Source organism: Nyctereutes procyonoides, unplaced genomic scaffold (genome assembly GCF_905146905.1).
Source record: "Nyctereutes procyonoides isolate TBG_1078 unplaced genomic scaffold, NYPRO_anot_genome, whole genome shotgun sequence".
Taxonomy (NCBI): domain Eukaryota; kingdom Metazoa; phylum Chordata; class Mammalia; order Carnivora; family Canidae; genus Nyctereutes; species Nyctereutes procyonoides.
Genome location: NW_026575115.1, coordinates 1,018,066 through 1,041,932, shown reverse-complemented (window position 1 = coordinate 1,041,932; position 23,867 = coordinate 1,018,066). Strand labels below are relative to the sequence as shown.

Below are 23,867 nucleotides of genomic sequence, written 5' to 3'. Positions count from 1 at the left end.
TTGTTACAGGGATATTGGCCTGTAGTTTTCTTTCTTTCTTTCTTTCTTTCTTTCTTTCTTTCTTTCTTTCTTTCTTTTTTTTTTTTTTCATGGTGTCTTTGTCTGATTTTGGTATTAAGGTAATGTTGGCCTTGTAGAATATATTTGGAAACTTTCCTTCCTCTTCTAGTTTTTGGAATAATTTGGAGAGAATGGGTATTATCTCTTCTTTAAATGTTTGGTGGAATTCACCTATGAAGCCATCTGGTCCAGAACTTTTATTTTTTGGTAGATTTTTTTGATTAGTAATTCAATTTCATCACTAGTAACCAGTTGCTCTTCAGATTTTCTATTGTTTCCTTATTTGTTTGGAAGATTGTATGCTTCTAGGAAGTTATCCATTTCTTCTAGGTTGTCCAATTTGTGGACATATAATTCTTCACAGGATTCTCTTATAAACCTTGTATTTCTGTGATGTCATTTGCTACTTCTCTCTTATTTCTGATTTTATTTATTTGGGTCTTTATATTTTAAATTTTTTTTATTTAATCAATTTAGTCAACATGTACTGTACTATTAGCTGCAGAAGTAGAATTTAGAGATTCATCAGTTGCATATAACCCCCAGTGCTCATTACATCAAGTGCCCTCCTTACTGTATCTTTTTTTATGGATGAGTCTGGCTAAGGGTTTATCAATTTTTTTAATCATTCAAAGCTCTTGGTTTCATTGATTTTTTTTGGTCTCTGTCACTTATTTCTGCTCTGATCTTTGTTATTTCCTTCCTTTTAGTCACCTAGGCTTTGTCTTTCTTTTTGTGTGTTGTTTCTTTTGATATAAGGTTAGATTGTTTGCATTTTTTTCTTGTTTCTTGAGGTAGATGTGTATCACTGTATATTTCCCTCTTAGATCTGTTTTTGTTGCTATCCAGAGATGTTGGACCATTGTGTTTTCATTTTAATTTGCTTGCATCTATTTTTTTATTTCTTCTTTGATGTTTTGTTGAACCATTGGTCATTTGGTATCATGCTATTTAGCCTCCATATGTTTGTGTATTTTTCAGCTTTTTTCCTGTGATTTATTTTTAGTTTAATATCATTAAAAGAAAAGATGTATGGTATGATTTCGATTTCATATTTATTGAGGCTTGTTTTGTGGCCTAATGTGTTTTCTGTTGTTTGTAGATGGAATATTCTATATACTTCTATTCTGTCCATGTGGTCTAATGTATCATTCAAAGACATTGTTTCCCTTGATTCCTGCCTGGATGATCTATCCACTGTTGTAAATGGAGTGTTAAAGTTTCCTAATAATATTGTATTGCCATCAATGTCTCTATTTATTTTCATTAACATTTGCTGTGTGTATTTAGATGCTCCAGTGTTAGGTGTGTAGATATTTATATTTGCTTTATCCTTTTGATGCAATCATCCTTTTATTATTGTATAAATCCTTCTTTGTCTCTCATTACAGTATATATTTTTTAAAAAATTTTTATTTTATTTTATTTTTTTATGATAGTCACAGAGAGAGAGAGAGAGAGGCAGAGCACAGGCAGAGGGAGAAGCAGGCTCCATGCACCGGGAGCCTGATATGGAATTCGATCCCGGGTCTCCAGGATCGCGCCCTGGGCCAAAGGCAGGCGCCAAACCACTGCGCCACCCAGGAATCCCCTACAGTATATATTTTTAAAGTCTATTTGTCTGATTATGCGTTGGTATGCCAGGTTTTTTGTTTTATTTTTTTGTTTTTTTCTTTGCTTTCATTTGCATGATGACTATATCTCCATCCCTTCATTTTCCCTGTATGTGTCCTAAGGTCAGAGGTGAGGTTCCTATAGGCAGTGCACAGATGGGTCTTGTTTATTTATCCATTATGCCACCCTGTGTCTGCTGGTTGGAGCATTTAGGCCATTTACATTTTTTTTAATTTTTATTTATTTGTGATAGTCACACACACAGAGAGAGAGAGAGAGAGAGAGAGAGAGAGAGAGGCAGAGACATAGGCAGAGGGAGAAGGAGGCTCCATGCACCGGGAGCCCGACGTGGGATTCGATCCCGGGTCTCCAGGATCGTGCCCTGGGCCAAAGGCAGGCGCCAAACCACTGCGCCACCCAGGGATCCCCGCCATTTACATTTAAAGTAATTATTGATCGGTATGTACTTATTCCCATTTTGTTACTTGTTTTCTGGCTGTTTTTGTAGCTCTTTTCTGTTCCTTTCTTCTCTTGCTTTCTCTGATTGATGAGTTTCTGTCGTGTTATATTTGGCTTTTCTCCTCTTTTTTTTTTAAGATTTTATTTACTCATGAGAGACAGAGAGAGAGAGAGAGAGAGAGAGAGGGAGAGAGAGAGAGGCAGAGACACAGGCAGAGGGAGAAGCAGGCTCCATGCAGGGAGCCCGATGTGGAACTTGATCCCACGCCTTGGACTGTAGGTGGCGCTAAACCACTGAGCCACTGGGCTGCCCTAAAATTCTTTATCTTTAAATTTGACATTGTAATGATTATATTTCTTGCCATGGACCTCCTTGGGTCATCTTGTTTAGAACTCTCTGTGCTTCTTGGACCTGGATGTCTATTTTCTTCCCTAGGTTAGGGAAGTTTTCAGGTGTTATGTCTTTACATAAGTTTTCTGCCCCTTTCTTTCTCTTTTCTTGTTTCGGGACCCTTATAATGCAAATGTTTGTTCATTTGATATTGTTCAGGATATCTCTCAGTCTATCCTCTTTTAATTTTTTTTTCTCTTTTTGCTATTCACTTGGGTATTTTCTATTATCCCATCTTCCAGATCACTGGTACATTCTTCTGCATGCACTGGTCTACCTTTGATTCCTGGTAATGTGATTTTTATTTCAGTTATTATATTCTTCAACTATGATTGGTTCTTTTTTATATTTTTTATTCTTTATTGAAGGTCTCACTGAGTTCTTGTACTCTTCTCTCCAGCCCAGTGAGCATTTTTATGATCAGTACTTTAAATTCTTTATCTGGCCTGTTTCTTATCTCCATTTCATTCAGCTCTTTTACTGAGGTTTTGTGTCATTCTTTCTTTTGGAGCATTTTCCTCTCTCTCCTCATTTTGTCAGACTTTCTGTGTTTGTTTTTATGTATTATGCACAACAGCTGCCTCTCTTGAACTTGAAGGAGGAATGGTCATGGGTATGGCCATACTCTGTGTATCCTGTCTGTGGCTGATGACTTCTGCGGGTTGGTTATAGCTATGGGTGGCATGGGTTGGGGGTTCTAGAGCTATCCACTCAGTGGGTATCCTGTCAGGACAGCTAAAGTGGATGCACACCAGGATGTTCTGTGGTTCCAAGTGTTGATGGTACCCTGGAAGGATAGCTGAAGCTGATATGGGTGTAAGTTGGGGTACTCCAGAATGCTCCATGCAGGGGTGCCCTGGCAGGGCAACTGGAGCAGTGTGAAGCCAAGAGGCCCCTAGGCTCTCTGTACAGAGTATCTCCTGGCAGGACAGCTGAAGCTGAATTGAATGAATGCAACCCAAGGTGTACCAGGGTGCTCAGTGAATGGGGAGTCCCAGTCGGGCTAACGGTTCTGAGGCTGGTGGGCAAGTGTGTTCCGGGACACCTTGCATAGGTGGTTCCCTAGAGGTATAGCTGAATCATGCAAGCATGGGCTGGGGGGTTCTAAGGCACACCCTGGCTGGGTAGCTGGATCTGAAGCAATCAACTCAGAGGTTCTGGAGCACTAAAGTGGTGTGGGCCTGGAATGTTCTAGGGAGCAAGCCATCTGAAGCCAAAGTGTATGGGACTGGAATGTTCTAGGGAGGTGTGCACCAGTGTGACCTTGGCACAGAGGCTGGAGTGGTGGTGAGCGCTAACCAGGGGTCTCCTGGTGTGCCCTCCTCTGTGACAGTCTTGCGGGGGTGAGCTGCGGCTGCTATGGACCAGCAGCCCAGGGCTCACCAATGCAGTAGGGTGGCTAGGGCACCTGGACTGTACACTGGTCTGTGCTTTCAAGGTGGGAGGGTTGGAGTGTAGACTGTGGAAGAGAGTGTAGACAATCTGTAAGCCCTTCCTGCCCAGAGAGTGTTCTAGCAGCTCCCAAGGCCTTTTGGGGGAGTTCTAGTGCTGGTTATTTTATGTATGTGACTTCTCTTTTAACCTGTGGCTTTGTAAAGAAAAGAGAAAAAGCAGGGGCGGGGGAAGAAACGAAGAAAGGGAAAAAAGAGGAAACAAGAAATAAAAAAGGAAAAGAAACAAAAAAACACCCTCTTTTTATCCCAGGGCTCACAGGGGTGGTGGGCCAGTGATGGTGACCGGACCAGACTGTGCTCTCCTGTCTGTGCTTTTAAAATGGCAAGGCCAGAGAGACTTAAACCCACCACACTTATGACCCCGCCAGAGTTCCTGCAGCTCCTTTGGTGTTCCCCTGGGGTTCTGGTGTTGTCTGTTTTATACACTAGTTACTCGTAAACCTTGGCTTTTTTCGTGTCCTCAAGGCAGAGGGATCGGCCCCTCGGCACTGTCCATCCTCACTGTCTTTGGCGGCATTGGGGTGGGTTTCCCTTTGTCACCATTTCTCTGTGCCTTTCTGTTCCCTTGCCCTTCTTTCTGTCTTTGTTGCTCCATAGATGTTCAGCAGATCTTCTGGTTTTCTTCAGAAGGAATTGTTCTATCAATAGGTCTAACTTGGTGTGTTCTGTGTAGGAGGTGAGTTCAGAGTCTTATGCCAACAACTTGGACCAGAACCCTAAATTATAGGCTTTTTTAAAAAGAAGAAATAAGTTTCAGATAGATTTTGCATTCCTAAAAAAAGGAATCTCTTTTTCAAGCTTCGTAAAGTTTTGTTTATGTTCCTAAAAGAAGGTGCAGTCTTGTGCTCATAAATGATAATGGACATTTGTGTTTTGAAGGAATTTTGCATAAGTATTTCACATAAATGGGCTTCCAATGACATAACTATCTACAATGACTTAGGAACTCGTCTTCTTATATCTCAAAGAACCCCATACAAGCACAGCAGTATTGCTGTTTCCCAGGGAAAATCCTGCAATAGTATGAATCGCTCAGCCAGGGGCGGATCGTTAGTTGGAAGCACCAGATCTGTATGCAGGGTACATGCAGCCTAGGAAAAATCACATCCGCTGTGCCCTATACTCTTTTTTTTTTGTGTGTGTGTGCCCTATACTCTTCCCACCACACTTTAAGAGTCAGATTGATTTAAATAAATATCAAGGATAACATTGAGCAACAACAACAAAAATCCCAGGAAGGAAGCCAGGAGGATGTAAGTGATGGGGAAGAAGCATCAGTAAGTCTTTACTTGGGTGGAGAGAGTAGAGGGGCTTGTGAGGAGGCTATGGCATTATGGGTAAATGGAGCCACCTGTTTTACCAGTGCCCACTGGGTAGACTTTATAGGTGGGAAGAGGGGGGCAATGACATCCTCAGTATGTATTTTAGAAAGTTAGCTCTCCTAGTAGTCCACAGAAGGCATCGAAATGGGAAAAACTCAGGAGACCAGAGTCTAGGAAAGAGTTTATAGACATAAATGCAGGCTGACATCTCTGGAGGCCTGAGCAGGATGGCCAGGGAGGGAGAGCAGAGTGGATGGAGCGGAGTCAGGGATGGTGGAAGCGTTTCGTGCAACGGAAAAGCAAGCCCTCTGAGCAGCCAGAGGGCTACAGGTGATTCCGTGTTTCTTCTAGTGTCCCTACCTGCTACCCAAACAGGAACCGATGCCACTGGGTCTTAGAGGACCCATGCTCTCTCTCTCCGTTCTTCCTCACGAGAAGAGCCATGATTTGTTCAGGGAGGCCCAGGGGCCACAAAGTTTCCTCTGGTAGGCTTCTTGGAAGTCAGCGTGGCTGTGAGATGGGTATATTGTGGCCACGTCCGATGGGCCTAGCAAAAGTGGGAAAAAGAAGCAGATGCCACAGCCACCTGCTTGCTTTGCTTTGCTTTGCTTTGCTCCTGGCCCTCTTTGCTGTCTGTAAAGCACATTCCTTGCTGGATGTGGATCAGTCCCCTATGTCAATGGAAACAAAAACCAAATCCCAATAATGATGATTGCAGAAAGAAGAAAAGGGACACTGAGTCACTGACCACTTCATGGAGCTTCCTCACGAGCCCTGTCTCCACCCAGGGCTCCCCTCGTGTGAGAAAAATCAACTTTGTTCAAAGCAGCCGCTTTCTTTGCCACTTGACAGACCCCTCTGGTATTCCTTTTTATTTTCCTTTTTTTATGGAAGCAGTAAAATGAGCACTCTTTAAAGGGACAAATAAGCTACTGCCTCAATTTTCCAAGCTGGTTTTTTTTCTAGGCAGACCTTTGTGAGATAAACATTCAGGGGTGATAGCCTCCAGGTCATCCACAAAGCTGGGATAATACATCTCCAAAACAATTTGTAGAAATATTTGGTTCCCTTTCCGAGCTTGGGCCATTTACAACTGCACAGCCACAAAGGGAGAATTACAACAAATTTGATTTATTCAGGCTAATAGACTCATTTCCATGGAATAATAGGAAAGTAAAAAGGAAAATAAGACATAATTCATCAATTAAACTTGACCTGTTGTTCCATCACCTAGACAGACTGTCTGTGTCAGAGACCTTGTCTAATCCTTGCACAAAGCCTCTGGCCCCTCATCTATGTAATCCCGGTGTAAAAGGATGGACTTTTCCCTCACTCCTATATTTATGCTTTCAATAAACACTTAGCGAGTGCCTGTCCTGACTGCCAGCGCTGTCCTGGCTGTAAGAAATCAAAGACAAACAAAACTCCCACCCCTGGCTTCGAGAAAGGTACAGCAGGCCAGGCAGAGGGGCGGTTAGCAAACAGCCTGTGATGGAGGCCCCTGCACCCAGTGAGGCCGGGAGCAGGGGTGGGGAGCTCTGACCGGAGATTAACCAAGTGTCTGCAGAGAGTGTAGCTCCTGCGTGAGTCTTGAGTCTCCACCGGTCTTCACCAGGGGAACAGGCATAGAAAGCAGGGTCACCTCAGGTGTGCAGTACGAAGGGGCACATGAGGCCACAAGCCATCACCAAAGGGGAATCTCAGAAGTGGAGGCTGCCTGTACAGGCAGGAGGAGCCGTGGATTCACCGGAAGCGGTGACATGATCAAATCTAAATCTGGGCTTTAGAAGGAGCATTCTGGAGGGGCACCTGGGTGGTTCAGCTGGTGAAGCATCTGCCTTCAGTTCAGGTCATGGTCCCCGCGGTCCTAGGATCGAGCCCCACATTGGGTTCCCTGCTCGGTGAGGAGTCTGCTTCTCCCTTGCCCTCTCCCTCTGCCCCTCCCTCCCCTGCTTGTGCTCTTTCTGTCTCTCTGTCTCAAATAAATAAAATCTTAAAAAGAAAAAAAAGAGCATTCTAGAAATGTTGACATGCATAGGGTCATGAGGTCTCTCACTGGACAAAGAGAGATGCAGTGTGCCATCCAAGTTCGAGAGAATGAGACCTTATACTTCCTAAGGGTAGACGTTTGCGCCTGAAGAGGAGAGAGCAAATTTTTTTAAATATGAAGAAAATAAATTTAAATGAAGAAAATGTAGCTACAGATAGGAAGCAGGAAATAAGAAAAAGGCCATTCTGGGACGCCTGGGTGACTCGGCAGTGAGTGTCTGCCTTCGGCTCAGGGCGTGATCCCGGGGTCCTGGGATCGAGTCCCCCATCGGGCTCCCTGCATGGAGCCTGCTTCTCCCTCTGCCTGTGTCTCTGCCTCTCTGTCTGTCTCTCTTAAAAAAGAAAGAAGAAAGAAAGAAAGAAAGAAAGAAAGAAAGAAAGAAAGAAAGAAAGAAAGAAAGAAAGAAAGAAAGAAAGAAAGAAAAGAAAGAAAGAAAGAAAGAAAGAAAGAAAGAAAGAAAGAGAAAGCCCATTCTAAGGAAAATCCCCAAATTGCCCTCTCGAGTGACCAGGCTAATTGCAATTCTATTCTCTGAAATAGAAATTAGAAAGGAGTGGGTTTGAGGGAGAAAGGTTTTCGGTCTGGGTTTAGGTTGAGCATCCACGCGGCCCGGTGGAAGGACAGGCTTTGGAAGACAGCGGAGCGGAGTTGAAGAGGCGAGCACCACCCTGGCTCTGCCGCCGGCCTGGCTTCTGGCCACCACGGCTCTGAGCCGGGATTCCATCTGTAAACTGGGCATCAGAACCCCTTCCTTGCAGAACCACCGTGGCCAACACTGTGGGGTGCCTCGCAGTGACTCAGCCCCTTGCCCCGTGACCACGACTAAACTTGACAGGCGAAGTCCCTCTGTGACATCCTGGCAACGTTCCCCAGGGGATGTTGTAGACAGACATTAGTGCGTACGTGCTTGTGTGTGTACAGTTGGTGCCAAGTAACTGTTGGCTAAATTTAAGCAAATCCAACAATAGGGGCACTGCAGCGAGGGGTGGGAGAGGGTGGACAGGTTCCAGGGGGAGGGGCTGAGGGGAAGGACACATCTCTGTGTAAATGGCCTTGTGTTGCACAAATTTATGGCATCCGCTCATTTCAATCGCCTTTGAACCCAGCTAAGTAGGTGCTTCTGTCTTGAATTTAACTAATAAGGAGATTGAAATTGAGGAACAGTAAGCAGCATTGCCAAGGCCATAGGGTCAGAAAATCCTTTCTAGGAATGGAGCCCAGATGCCCAGCAGCGCCCAGCCCCTGCCATCACACTGGCACCTGTTCACTACCCCCCATCCTGACTGTCCCGTGGGCCACCAGACGTTCTGAGGCAGAAAGCCATCCGGAACAGTGACGTGTGACGTGAGGAGGGCGCCTGGTCAGGGTGAGGCAGTGCAACAGGCCTGGGGCAGAGCTCCCTGAAGGGTAGGGCCCCCCGCACCCCCTCACTTTTGCCAACGCAAACATCATTTTCAGAAGCCTGGGAAGTTTGTCTTGTTTTTTTCTAGGAAATGGATCAAGACGTTCAAACACCAGTGTTTTCTTCATCCAATGATAAAGGCCCCACAGGTACTGTGGGTGTCTCTCCTGCTGAGGGGCTTCGATCAGTCTCCTGCTCTAGGGCAGCAGCTGAGTGATGCACGCTGCCCCCTGCCACACAGGCTGCATTTATCAAGGGAGCTCTGGTTTTTCTCAGGCCCTGAATAAATCCCTAATTTTTACACACCCCCCCCCAATATGCCATCACAGACTGGAAAATGGCAGCAACCTAGTTAACCTTCCTTTAGAAGATTCAGAAACCACCCTCTGAAGACAGGGACATAATATTCCACCCTCTGACCTCACTGTGAGGGTCTCTGCAAAAAGGGTGATTTGCAGGGACTGCAGTGCACGTGATTCACGTGCGAATTTGTACCAAAGGAGCCCCTTCCCAATGAGGCTGATCCAGTTAGTCTTGGGCAAAGAGGACCAAGACCATGAATTTACCTTTTTCGTCTACTCCCACACTTTGAGGTGGGTCTTCCACAGACTATGTTTTGAAAAACACTGATCTACAATCCTCTCATATCTCCCTTAAGTTTAATAGAAAGCTGGCTTCCTGGGAACTTTAATTTTTAATTTTTCTCTCTCTCTGTGTAGGCCCTAAACAATGTAGTCAGCCTCCTTAGCCTCTGTGTCTTGGTCTATAAAAGCTGAGTGTTGCCCACACAAAATCTGGCTCTTCCTTACTTCTCTGTGTTTATGAGCGAAAGCATGTGGCGCTTGTGCATTGCATTTAGTGTATCATGCATTTCTCACATGCGGTATTATTTTTAATCACAGTCGGAAATAAAGCTGTCGGATAGGTCCTCTTTCCCCGGGGCACGCGTAGGAAAGGGGGTCTTACAGTCTTAGGAGGAGCTGGTGAGGGCAAGACCTCACCGAAACCTGGATCTTCGGACTTCAGATCCAATTCTCAGTTTCCTGCAAGCTCTGTCACCAGAAGCTTTTCTCAAAATTCTTACCCCATATGTTTTTAACTAAGAAGCAAAGGCATGCAGAGTTCTCCCAATGCCCCAGGAAGCTTTCTTCAAACTCAAGGGAACACTCTGGAATGTTTTCTCTCTTCTTCATAGCCAACCACCTAACTTTTGCTGAATGCTCTGGAGATACTGTCAGGTTTATTGTTTGGGCATCTTGGGACCGACACTTAGACCTAAGTATGACTGTAGCTCTAATTCCAATCAATCTCCGACCATGACACAGCTTTAATGTGGACTCCCATGACAGGATAAATGTAAAGGCTTTCCTGGCTAGAAACACACTATTTTTAATTTGATTTAGAATCCCAGAGATTACATTTGACCAAGACATTACCATGATCCTCTTTCCCTGCCTTGTAAATCACAAAAATGTGAAGAGTACCTCTCTATGATTTATACTGCACTCACTTAATTTTTGAGGTGGTTTTTACAGACACAGAAGTGTTTATTAGCAATCCTGTTTACTTTGTGTCTTGAGAAACCACACTTTCTCCAAATCTGAACACTAAAGCAAGAGCATATGCTAGGAGATACGGATAACAGAGGGAACTGCTGCTTTATTAAAAGACTCTTCTTGTCCCAAGTGTTCTTGCACAACTGAAATAGAAAATAAAAGAGGCCTTTAATAGAGAAAGAATAGTCAACCATTAAAAAAAAAAAGCAAATTAAATAAACTAGAGGTAGGTTCTCTGATAAAAAGCAAGAATCTCTCCTTGGGGTATTACCTTTTCTGTTTTATAACAAAGTAGACCAAGAAAAATTTAATTTAAAAGTTACTAGCCGAGTCCAACCAAGGATAGCAAAAAAATTATACCCAAGCAAAAACTTGTATCATTAGATTTTTCAAATCAAAACTTTGGCCAAAGTGGAATTGTGGGAAGGCTTCTGTAAGCTGTCCAGACTAAATCACAAGCCCTTAAAACTTCACAAGGCAAAAAAATAAATTAAAAAAAATTAAAAATAAAATAAATAAATAAAACTTCACAAGGCAAATCAGGAGAAATAAGAGATGGAGAGCAGCTTCTAAAATTTAGCCCATAGATCATAGTGCAAAATTTGGAATAAAATAGTTGCCTCACTTAGGGATGATTAAATAAAGTTCACGGAAACACACAAGCACTCATATAAGACACATCGTCCACAGGCCTGATGAGTAGATAAATCTATTTAAAAATATATGCTACACATACATCTGACATACACTGTACACAGGTCTCTTTGTCTTCAATATATTTCTACGAACACAACCAAAAGAAAGCAAAAGCTGTCCGTTCAACTACAATCCATGTTTTTATAGTACTTGATCCAAGAATACCTTTTATATGCTCCAACCTCAAACTACGTAATCTCTAACATCATACAAACCTGGCTTATTTCTGTTTAATTAATGTTAAGTTTGTCTTAAAAAATAAATCCTTTTCTTCCTCTCTCAGGAAACCCCATATTAATTGTCAACCTTCACGACACATATTTCTTTCCCCAGTAAAACACCTCTTCCAGAAAATTCCATTCACTATTTTTTCTTCAATGACAGGAATAAATGCCTGTGGTAGTTTGGCTGATTATTTTCTTTTTTCCAACCCTGTCCATTTTCTTTCTTTTTTTAAAAAAGATATATGTATGTATGTATGTATTTATGTATTTATGTATTTATGTATTTATTTATTTATTTATTTATTTATTTATTTATTTATTTATTTATTTATTTATGATAGTCACAGAGAGAGAGAGAGAGAGGCAGAGACATAGGCAGAGGGAGAAGCAGGCTCCATGCACCGGGAGCCCGACGTGGGATTCGATCCCGGGTCTCCAGGATCTCGCCCTGGGCCAAAGGCAGGCGCCAAACCACTGCGCCACCCAGGGATCCCCCCTGTCCATTTTCTATCACTCTACCTTCCTCTGTGCCCTTGGAGCTAAGCACCCTAAGACTGCATGAACCAAGGCTCCATTACTGGCTAGTTCTGGTTGGCATGCCCAATCAGAGGCACTCCTGCAGGAGTCCAGAAGGCAGGAACATGCTCCCTCTGTGCTTTGTTCCCTATCTGCTCTGGCCCCTATTGAATGGTTTCAATTTTTACTGACCTCTGAGAAAATAAATTCTTCTACTTCTCCCTTTTCCCTGGAGTCATAAAAGCTTCCATTGCTTCAAAGATAGCCCTTCCTCTATATGATAAGAAGACAATGTGGGAATCCTGCCAGATGCTGAGTGTATCTAACCCCCCTCCATTCTGAAACTGAAAAGAACAACACAGTGTTTCCGTGGGCTCACAGGACACACCGTGAGACCACTTCTGCCCTAAACTGCACTTGCCACTTGACTTCCAGAGTCACCAGTCTCTTCTCAGTGCTTAGGTAGGACTTGTGGACCTTGGTGATGTGTTGATCATCAGGGATTAACGTAAACTCAAAGCCAGTGTCAAGAAACTCTTGGCGAATCTGGGTATTTACTGCTTCCTAGTTCACAGGTTCCCTAGTAAATGCCTACTGTCCCTCTAGTGAAGGCATAGAAGGAAATTTAAGGCATATATTTGAGGTGTGTTGTGGGATCTCTCCTCAAAGGAAGACAGTTTCTCCCTTGATCAATAGACTCGGGGTCCATGAACTAACACAATTCTAGGAAGTGGGTGAAAGATTATGAATTACCACTGTGCTGATCCTGGTAGATTTCTGTCCACCATGTTGGATTCTTGGTGGATGATTTTAATCGAGCAATATCTAGGAGGTTCCCTGCTGGATATTATCTGCTCTGGCAAGTCATAAGGCTAAGCACCAGCACCAGCATTCCAGTACTAAATGGAAAACCTCTGTATGAGACACTCCTAAGCAGGTCCAGAAAATATGTGAAAATTGCATGTGCAGGTGTCCCATTCCTCCTACTGCTGCTTTGTGGTCTTTTCCTCTGCTCACATCTGAAATTTGGTGGAATTTTCCTCAGTTGACTAGTTATCTGAAGAAAAAATAATTCAGGCATAGCTGGGTAAGGTTTGTTTGTTTGTTTTTGGTGGATCTGTATAAGTTACTGGGTGGAAGTGGATATAACATATCATAGTTCATTCAAAAGTATCCTTGCCAGATGGCAGTGAAATAAAATTTTCCCAATAGGAATAAGTTGGGGCACATATCTGGTTATCCACATTGTTTTGTAGGAAAGATAATTTGAGATATGAATTGACACAAAATAATGGACATTAGATAATGTATGGCCAGTTGAAAAGAATCAGATTGGTGACAAGGTGATCGATCTTTCAAAGGAATATTGAGTGTGTCTCTTGGAATGGGCACATGTAGTGTATAAGATATCTGTGTGTAATATCAATGCCTAATAAGGGACATCCATTGCAGAGAATGTTCTCAACAGCCAGATGACCAAGAAAACTCATTTTGTAGATACCTGGTAACCTCTCTCTCTCTCTCTCTCTCTCTCTCTCTCTCGTGTGCACGCCAGAGCAGTGATGCTCAGTGAAGGCTCTAAATAGACTCAACAACATAAAATTCCCTTCTTCTTTTTCTTTTTTTAAAGATTTTATTTATTTATTCATGAAAGGCAGAGGCATAGGCAGAGGGAGAAGCAGGCTCCATGCAGGGAGCCCGACGTGGGACTTGATCCCAAGTCTCCAGGATCACGCCCTGAACCGAAGGCGGAGCTAAACCGCTGAGCCACCCGGCCTCCCCTAAAATTCCCTTCTTTATGGCTGATATGGATACAGCCATTGATGATGCTGAGTGCCCCACCTACCAATAGAAGATGTCAACACAGACCAATCAGCATGGCACCATTCCCTAAGGTGATCTGGAGAGGTTGGTTACCATCTAGCCAAATGGTGGCAAATTGATTACATTGGCTCCCTTCCATTTTGGAAGGGCAGCAATTTGTCCTCATGAGAATAGGTACATATTGTAGATAGAAATTTGTTTTCCTTGTCTGCTGTTTGTTTTCTTTCTCAGCTGCTACTAGCATCTTGACCCCTTTAAAGAATTCTCCATTGTAGTACTCCATGCAACATTGTTCTGACTAAGGTATTTAGAAAATATTTGCTTCCTGTCCCACAGCCTTAGACTTGGAAGGGTTAGGGGTACAATCCCCCAAAAATAAAACCTTCCACAAGAGATAAAACCATAGTTCCACTGATGTTGAAGCTAAGATTCCTTTCTGGGCATTTTAAACTCTTCTTACTATTGAACAAATGAGCAGAGATGGATCCTTATTAGTAACAGGAAGTTGGCTCCAACTGCACAAAATGGGTAGGGAGTTCTATGGCTGGAATCCAGAATATTCTTTGGAATAACTCTTAATATTTCCGTAATCATTAATAATACTCAGTGGAAAGCTGTGACACAACAAAATAGAATCTACAAATTCAGGGACATGGGTTGAAAAAAATTCCTTTGAGCAGCAAAATCTGATCAAAACGTAGCCTTGAGGCGAGGATCCAATCAAGGCTAAAGCTGTTTATTCCCATTATTAACAGCCTTTGAATGGATTAAGGTAGCACACAGTAAATCCTTTCAATTGAATAAAATAGCTTAGGGAAAAGAGATTAAAGGGATGTATCTCCCACCTCAGCCTGATTGGCCCAAGGCTTGTAATTAAGTTGAGAAAGAGAAAGCATGGGGCAGGAAACAAATATTGTAAATTTAAGAAATATGTCTAGAAAGAATTCTGGATGTGGCTGTTGGCACATGTAACTGACTGAGGCAAACATTTTAAAAACTGCTAAGATTTCATGGGTGTATTGTGGGGGAAATCATGAGCGTGGACAAAATAATATATGCCTGTTCAAGAATAAAATTGACCTTTGGTCCCTAACTTTCTGGAAGGCTGGGGAGCCCACTGGAGAATGTTGCTCCGCCTCCAGGGAGGACACAGCATCACAGTCTACCTTCCAATTCAGATGTTCCAGGAAGGATAATTTAAAAACAAACAACCAGAAGAGTAGCTGAGAGCCAGTGGAGAAAAGTTAGATGGGGCGGGGGACCATTCTAAGAACCAGAATTACAGTCTACACGACATTCTGCATTCCTCCAACCAAAGGGTCCCCATGACATTTGTCTAGCAATGTAACAGGATTTCTTTTCCTTTCATGCCCATGATTCTTGGTCAGGCCACTTCAAAGAACGAAGAAGTAGAGCAGATGAAGAGTGGTGGGCAGCAAAAAAAAAAATTATTGATAGTACAGTAAAGTACAGGTAGGACAAAGCTAGCTCCCAGCTCCCAGAGAGGGAGGGGAACCGAGAGGGTTGCCACTGGAATTCCTAAGTCTAGGGGTTTATATGGGCTTGTTGCCAAACTCTTTTAATCGGATTAACCCTCCTTATTCCTGTCATCTAATCAGGTTTTTGCCGACTATCTATCACATGGGAAGAGATGGAGGGCTCCTTCCAAAGTGGTATAAAATCCTTTTAAGGGTGTTTCCTCTTAGGGTGGGGAGCCCCTTGTCCCTGCCTGCCTTTCTTCTAAGTATCCTTCATCAGCATCAAATTCATCAAATTTCAGGATTTCTACAGAGTGACTTCCCTGTGTTTCTTGTTTATCACCTTTCCTGGTGATGATAGTGATCTATCCTGTATTACCCCTGCATATTAGGGTTGGTAGTTGGGCTACTGGATGATGACTTGTCTGTATAGATCTCCAGACAAGGAGGAGATATGTTAGGATACTTAGCATCACTGGGAGATCATGGACATTGAAGTTGAGCTGTGATTTGATGAGACTTTGCTTGGGAAGTGAGTCAGTGTATGTTTTAGAGGGAGAGGACCTCAAATATTTAGCGACCAGAGGGCAGACTTTCAGAGTGATTACTTCTGTTCATTGAATATTTTATTTTCCTCCCTTTTGGACACATGGTTCACATTATACTTCCTGGCCAACTTAAAGTTGCTTTAATGAATGAAACATAAGCTGAATTCTATCATTTCAGGTTGGGAACTCTTACTTACTTCACAATTTGCTGTGCTCTCTCTTTTTCTCTGCTATAATTACCAGCAAAATTCTATACAGTGAATGTTCTATTGTCCTGAGTAAGGGCAGTACTAAGGGGAAACTCACTGGAATCCATCAAAATCCTAGAGGAAACAAAACAAAACAAAACAAAATCCTAGAGGAGAAGAACATAGGCAGCAACCTTTCTGACCTCAGCTGCAGCAGCTTCTTGCAAGACACATCTATGAAGGCAAGGAAAACAAAAGCAAAAATGAACTTTTGGGACTTCATCAAGATGAAAAGCTTTTCTGCACAGCAAAGGAAACAGTCGACAAAACTAAAAGACAACCTATGGAATGGGAGAAGATATTTGCAAATGATGTATCAGATAAAGGGCTAGTTTCCAAGATCTATAAAGAACTTATCAAACTCAACACCCTAAAAACAATCTAGTCAAGAAATGAGCTGAAGACATAAACAGACATTTCTTTTAAAAAGACATACACATGGACAGCAGACATATGAAAAAATGCTCCACATCACTTGTCATCAGGGAAATACAAATCAAAACTACAATGAGATATCACGTTATACTGGTGAGAATGGCTAAAATTAACAAGACAGGAAACAACAAATGTTGGGGAGGATTCAGAGAAAGGGGAACCCTCTTGCACTGTTGGTGGGACTGCAAGCTGGTGCAGTCACTCTGGAAAACTGTGTGGAGGTTCCTCAAGAAGTTAAAAATAGAGCTACCCTATGACCCAGCAATTGCACTACTGAGTATTTACCCCAAAGATAGAGATGAAGTGATCTGAAGGGCCACCTGCACCCCCATGTTCATAGCAGCAATGTCCACTGTAGCCAAACTAGGGAAGAGCTGAGATGTCCACTGACAGAGGAATGGATCAAGAAGTTGTGGTATATGTACAATGGAATATTACTCAGCCATCAGAAAGGATGATACCTACTATTTACATCACCGTGGATGGAACTGGAGGGGATTATCCTGAGTGAAATAAGTCAGTCAGAGAAAGACAATTATCATATGGTTTCACTCATATGCGGAATATAAGAAAGAGTGAAAGGGATCATAAGGGAAAGGAGAGGAACTGAGTGGGGAAAAATTAGAGAAGGTGATAAACCGTGAGAGACTCCAAACTCTGAGAAACAAAGGGTTGTGTAAGGGAAGGAGGGATGGGGCTTGGGCTAACTGGGTGACAGGTGTTAAGGAGGGCACATGATGTGATGAGCACTGGGTGTTATACTATATGTTGGCAAATTGAATTTAAATTTCTAAAATTTTTAAAAAGGAGATTAAGGGTGTAAAAGAAGTAAGATTGTGGGGTACCTGGGTGGCTCAGTTAAGTGTCTGACTCTTGGTTCTGGCTAAGGACTTGATCTCAGAGTTATGAGATCGAGCCCCACATCGAGCAGATGTGGGGCTCTGTGCTCAGCACAGTCTGCTTGAGAGTCTCTCCCTTTCCCTCTTCCTCTGTCCCTCCTCCCACTCAGGCATCCATACATGGACTCTCTCTCTCTCTCTCTAAAATAAAATCTTAAAATAAAAAATTTAAAAAGACTGAAAAACGGATGAGTCTCAGCTCACCCAAATGGGCACATAGCATGAGAGAGAAATAAATCTTTGTGTCTTTAAGCCTCTGAGTTTAAAGCTATTTTTGATGATGATGATGATGATGATGATTAACTAGAACATTCTCTCATTTATTTTTTCAAAATAAATTACTAGACTAGAAAAAAACAGAATCATTACTAGGGCAGAAATAACAGAAAGAGTCTGCTATTTCCATTCACCACACAGTTTCTCACTCTTTCTAGCTTCTTGCCTCTTTTTGTCCCATTGAGGATCCTACAAGATGCACTTTCTTTCTCAAACATCAATTCCTTTAATAATGTTACTACTGATTACACTTCACTGAGTAGCTTCTACTTAACATGTCTACCCTGGCCACATTGACTTTAGTCGCGTAGTATGTTTCTACATGTAAGCCATTTCTTAAAGATAATGAAACTCAAACCTTTGAAAGAAGACTAAAATCGGGTTTGAACAATCCTCTGGGGGAATATGGGCCTAAATGGTACATGCGTGCTTCGTCAATCAGATCAGCTATTTAAGAGTTATCAACGTAAGACGGCTTGCAGGGTGGGTGCCTTACACATGAGTTTCTTCATGAAGAAACTTCTTTCACGTCTGAAAAGAAAAGCCATCATTATGGTATCCTATTCTATTACCAAGAACAGAGAGTTCTAGGACCTTCTTTTATTCATAATCCTCACTATCCTCTAACTAAACCCTGGAAATAAATCTTTGAAAATAAATCTCTCCTCGTCCTTTTATCCCCTTCTTTTCATAATTGATGAATTTTATGCAGCTGTAAGTAGGAGCAGAAAGCCTTCAAATATGTGAGAGAATTACAAAAAACACACCACACAGGAGTTGATTATCCTACTTCTTCAGGGCCCAGAAAATGGAAGGCACCACATCAGGGAGATGTTCTCTGTTGTTATTAATGGATGAGGAGGTGCTGGGACAAATTCTGGGTGGCCTTTGAGTTTGTGCTTTGCAGTCCCTTCTGCACCCAATGCACACACAGGTTTGGGGATGGCAAGAGTCACTTGCCATTACTGTAGAAAACCAGCCAGAGACCTGCAGAGACCCCCTGCAGCTGGAGCTGGCTCTGGCCAGTCACTTCTGAAAAGGCTGGGCTAGTGGTTCCAATTCTTTTACGTATCCCAATGTCCTGGGGAATTCTGCAAAGAAGCAGATAATTTTACCTCTTATTAGACTGGCTAAATAAGAAATTTTCATTAACAAGCACTCTAGTTGATTGTTAGCAGGTAGCGAGGCTTGTACTGATGTTTGGAGGTGGTGCTTTAGTCGACACTGGAGTTCAGTGCTTTCTAATTTGGGGGCAGGTTCTTGTAGACCGCCTTACCCGCATTTCCTCGGCTTCTTCCTTTCTCTATGCAACTTAGAGACAGATTTTCAAGATGTCAGTATATGAACATGCCCAAACACCTGTAGTTTGCCATTTTGAAGTTCTATGGGCACGATGCTAACTGAACATACAGATCTCATTTCATAAATTGCATCTACATTGACTTATAGCCATGGCAACTTTCTTTATTCAAGGACAAGGAAGCATATGCCCTGTGAAAAATCTCAGCTTCACCCCAGGCTCAGACAACATCTCTGGGTGTCACTTCTTTTCTTCTGGTATGAGCCAGCGGAGTCCTGCCACTGCTATGTTTTGTCCCCTTAAACTGGCATTTGTTTTATGCTTCTATGACATTAACGTTTGTATCTTTTGTCACCTGGCATTAGCCTTTAATTTTAACTTGCTGTTATCAGGTAGTCCATTGTTTTAAGTTTGTAATGTTTCTCACTTTTCTAGACACTTCTGTGAGAGAGAGGTTGTTATTTCCAGATGGGTGATATTTCTTCCAAGGCCTCTAGCAGGATAGGACTCTAGTCAAATTTATGTTGCCTAATATACAAACGCCTCCCTGTATTAATGATCCATAATACTTTCCAACAATCAAAATATATTTAAAATTAGTCGTCATTTTTATAATATCACAACATTGACATTATTTTCATTCAACCTAAGTTTCTTGGGGGGGAGCCCTATAACCATCTATAAACTAAATTATTTCCTTTTCTGTTATCTCACAGGGGTACAACTGGAACAAATTCAAACTGAAGCAGATGCGAGAAGGTCAGTAGAAATATTTTTGTGTAACTTCCGCTTTCCTGTAGTAATGCCCTATTCTGTCTGGCAATGCCTATTTCTGATCGGCCTGGTGCTCAAATGCTAACACCACTTATTGTCTGATAACAGATTATAGTGTAGGCCTTTTTGGCTTCCTTGTATTTTAGTAACAAATTCAAAAGATCAGGTGACTTTGAGAACCAGGAGCCTAAAACCATCTTATTGGAATGCATTTCTTGCCCTTGCTCTGGCCCTCTCTCCTTAACAGAGGGCTTTGACGGAGGCTGTATACTCTCCATCCTCCTGAAAGCATAAGGTTGCATTTTCTCTTCATGGATGCTTACACTGCCAGCCTCCGAAGGTTCAAGAGTCACATGATTATAGTTCATAAACCACCGAATGCAATTAAATGGCAGCGTCTATCAGAAAAAAAGATAGACAAGAGACATTTATGCCACCCTTAAATGTATTAAGTTGTTAAAGCATATAAAAATAATATTTCAGCTAATGCCATTTGCAGTGTCAGGACACAGATATATAGAGAGAGTTCATAATTTTATACTTAATTAATGTGCAGTAATAGGCAGGTTTCTCCATAATTGAAGGACAGCCTGTGCAAAGAAATGAGTCATTCAACATGCTTTGGGTCATAAGCTTGAATAGCCTTGCTCTGATTAGTATAAAACATACCTGCTAATGCCTTTTTTAAAATTTTTACACAGATATGGGTGGTTTAACAGAGTATATAAATGTCAGAGAAGTCCTTTGGTTATGAACAAAGAATCACAAAATGGTTATGGATGTCATAGGTTATTTATTGTGGTTCTAGGGCATTTTGAAACTGTGATCATTAACATAATACGGCTGTGAATCTTTTTGGTTTCTCTGTCTGAGGAATTAAATGGGAAAAGGCCATCAAAGCACTTGTCACTTTCATGCCTTACTACATAAAGGAATCTTACATCAAATAAATCCAAAGTGTATGATGTAAGTTTTGGGGGTGGTTAGTATTTTATGAAGACACATAGCAGCCAGGATTACAAAGATGGGCAGGGATATACAACCAAAACTCAAGCCTCTGCTTTATTTTGAATGATCCAGGTTAAAAAGGTAAAAAGGTTCATGCTAGTATTCAGACACTTTTGGTACGCCAAGCACTGTGCATCTACTATCTCATTTAATTCATTGGAAACCAGCCACAAGCAAGGTATTCATATCCCCACTTAATCAGTTGGAAACATTAAGGCTCATCAAGACTGATTTGCCTACTTTTAAGCTCAGCATTTCCTAAATTCAAAGCCCGTACAGTTCCTTCCACACCACACTGCTACTCTACCAATGGAAGCGGCGTGGAAGAGCCAGTATTCCTAATTTAATTTGACTCTTTTGCAGGCTGTTTTCCAGGTAGCTACCAGCTTTTTACTACATACTTGATTAAAGAGACCAAACTTGGCTTATAATAGTGTTCCTCAGGCATTGTGCATCTATTCTCTGGGTTTGCAAGGGATATTGACCTCTACCAGTCTCCCTTGCTTGTAGCAATAAAACAAACAAGACCTGAGCTAAAATACTCAATAGGAGGAAACTATTATTATAACAATTATAACAATTGTTGAAAAGCATACATGAGCTAGTCATGAATTAGTCAAGTAGAATTTTTATCAAAGATAAAATAGTCTAAAAATTCTGTGAACATCACAAGGCTCCTCTGAGACTATCAACATTTAAAAAAATGGTTTACTGAGTGAGAAGCCATCTCTACAGTTATTGGTACATGTGTCGAAACATTTTACTAACTGACTCCATAGCTTAGTGAGTTTATGCATACGTTAAATACAATATTTTACTCCCACATGGAGCTATTAGAAGAATATTTATCTGGATGATGTTTTTGCTTTGAGTTTTTCAAAAGTGGAAAATCTAACAGGTAAAGTTGGATTGAACTTAAAAGGCTTTAGACATCAACTATCTTATCAATCTACCTATTTTTAGAGAAGACAATTATTTTATGATATTTTTAAAGTGCATTTTGTCTAGAAACCGCAGATGTGTGTGTGTGTGTGTGTGTGTGTGTGTGTGTGTGTATTCTCAGAAACCAAGTGTTACTCATATAAAACAAATACAAGAATGTTGAAAACCATTCTGCCCACTACGCAGGCAATAAGCCTGTTTGGTGTATACTGAATACTGAGATCATACTTCATAGTCAGTGGTGGTGTTGTTTTTCGAACACAGCCAGAAGTTTGTGTTTACAGAAGTAATTCAGAATGGGAGTATACCTCACATCCCTACATTCTGTACTTCGGGTAAACTAAATGAAGTGAAATTTAACAGAAGGTTTTATTAGCCAGAAGAACCATTGGCATTTCCTTTCATAAAAGCCCCTTGTTCTAACTTTTATATTCTTGGGAAGAATGTTCTCATGTTGATTTATTAGCAGTTGTTTAGAGAGCTACCAATTTGACATTCTGAATAAGCTGTGTTACATCTTGCCTTGATCTCACTGCTCATCTTCACATCGTCAACCTCCAACCGTTGTCACCTAAGTAACAGCAATACAGTTCATCTCCTGTCCTTCTCCAGTGGGCTTCTTAACAACCTCACACTCTCAAAGTGACCCTTTTTCTCACTAATTTTGTTCTTTCCAAGCTCCTGTCTAACAATTTTTAGCCTGAAAGTAGGAGGATAGTCATATTTTGTTTGGTATATATTAAAGCAAATACTTTCATTTCCTAACTTATCAAATGCACAGACAATCCTGTATAAGTATTTCAAATCTTTCAAATCTGAAGAGATGGGGCTCATACATTCTAAAGATACTGTTCTGAAAGCTTTACTTTGTTTGACGGCAACAGTGGTATAATTTAAATCATTAGATCTCTGCAGAGAGCATCTATTAAATTTTACACACATTACAAGAATAAATATTATGAAAGTAGCTGTTATAACTAGGAATTTTAGAATTTATCAAAGACCATAAATTCACAACAGCATTAAGACAAATATTATGACTAGAACATAATTTCACACTATCATATATATGCATATATATTATTTATATTGCAATGCATATATTGCACATACATATGCATATAATTATATTAAGGAAGATTTGTGTATCATTGTTTGATTACATATAACAATTCTTTCAAGATCTTCATAATAGAAGCAGAAGGATGTTGTTTTGTATTACATTTGAGAGCAAAAATAAAAAATAAAAAAATAATAAATTTGAGGGCAATTTATATAAACAGGGTCATGCTCTCCATTTCAGGTGAGGTGGTACCATTTTAATTCTAGAAAAAATAAGTGGATCTGGGTTCTCTGCCTGACACTGACTTCAAAAAACATGGAAGTTTGGGCTTTTTGTATAATTGGCACCGTTTAAGGACCACATACTTGTCTTTAACCTTGTTCTGCAAAATAGTTGATGTAAAAACGGTATGACTCCATTAGGAACAAAGAATCGATAAAACATTATATGCACATTGGGATTCGTTAATCAACATGCTCTATATTATGCCCTCTGGCATGGTCCTCTTAACATAGCCTGTCATTCCCACCACCAACATATTCCCAACATAACCCACTGCCTTCAGTACAATTCTCTCTCTGTGTCATTTACTTGCATTTGGGTAGTGTATGTGACAATGGCCAAATGAATAGAATGGAACTTCAAGATTTGATGAAAAAATATATAAATCACTTGCACTAATTTAAAATGAAATTAAAACCAAGCTTAAATGATGCTCGTGAGTGGAATCAATACTGCAAAATTCAGGACACCTGGTGGCTCAGCAGTTGAGCGTCTGCCTTTGGCTCAGTGCATAACCCCAGAATCCCAGGAACGAGTCCCACATCGGGTCCCCTGCAGGGAGCCTGCTTCTCTCTCTGCCTATGTCTCTGCCTCTCTCTCTGTGTCTCGCGTGAATAAATAAATACAATATTTTTAAAAAATAGTGCAAAATTCTCTCCCTTACGTGTGTTCACAAAGGACACAATATTTGGTATAATGTGCTCAAAAGAGTGATGCCATCTAAATTGTTTACATTGATCTAGTTGGTATGCTTATTGTCAGTAAAATAAACTAAAATAATGCCAGATGGCAGATTGTTAATATATGATGTCAAACTTAAGTGTTTAACCTATTTTAAAGCCTATCGTAAATGCAGAAATCTTGGGGATTTTAAACAGGCTTACATGTTGGTTAGAGATGGCTGTGATGGCTTTTAAGCAAAACAAAGCTGTTACTTCTGTAGGCTAGATATGAGGATGGGAATGGAGAGGAAGAAAGTTAGATCAACAGGTTCTTGGACTTAATGCAATTTGATGAGTTGTCATAGGGTTCAGCTTTCTTTCTGA

At 41.3% G+C, this 23,867-nt stretch overlaps 1 long non-coding RNA gene across 1 annotated transcript in view; it reads left to right on the top strand.

Annotated features, from left to right (window-relative positions):
• LOC129515078 (uncharacterized) overlaps window positions 1-23,867 on the top strand; it is a 449,457-nt gene that overhangs the window by 228,184 nt on the left and 197,406 nt on the right. Inside the window, exon 3 of the long non-coding RNA XR_008665519.1 lies at window positions 19,469-19,511. This is a non-coding gene — a long non-coding RNA (uncharacterized LOC129515078). The remainder of the gene's footprint in view (window positions 1-19,468; window positions 19,512-23,867) is intronic.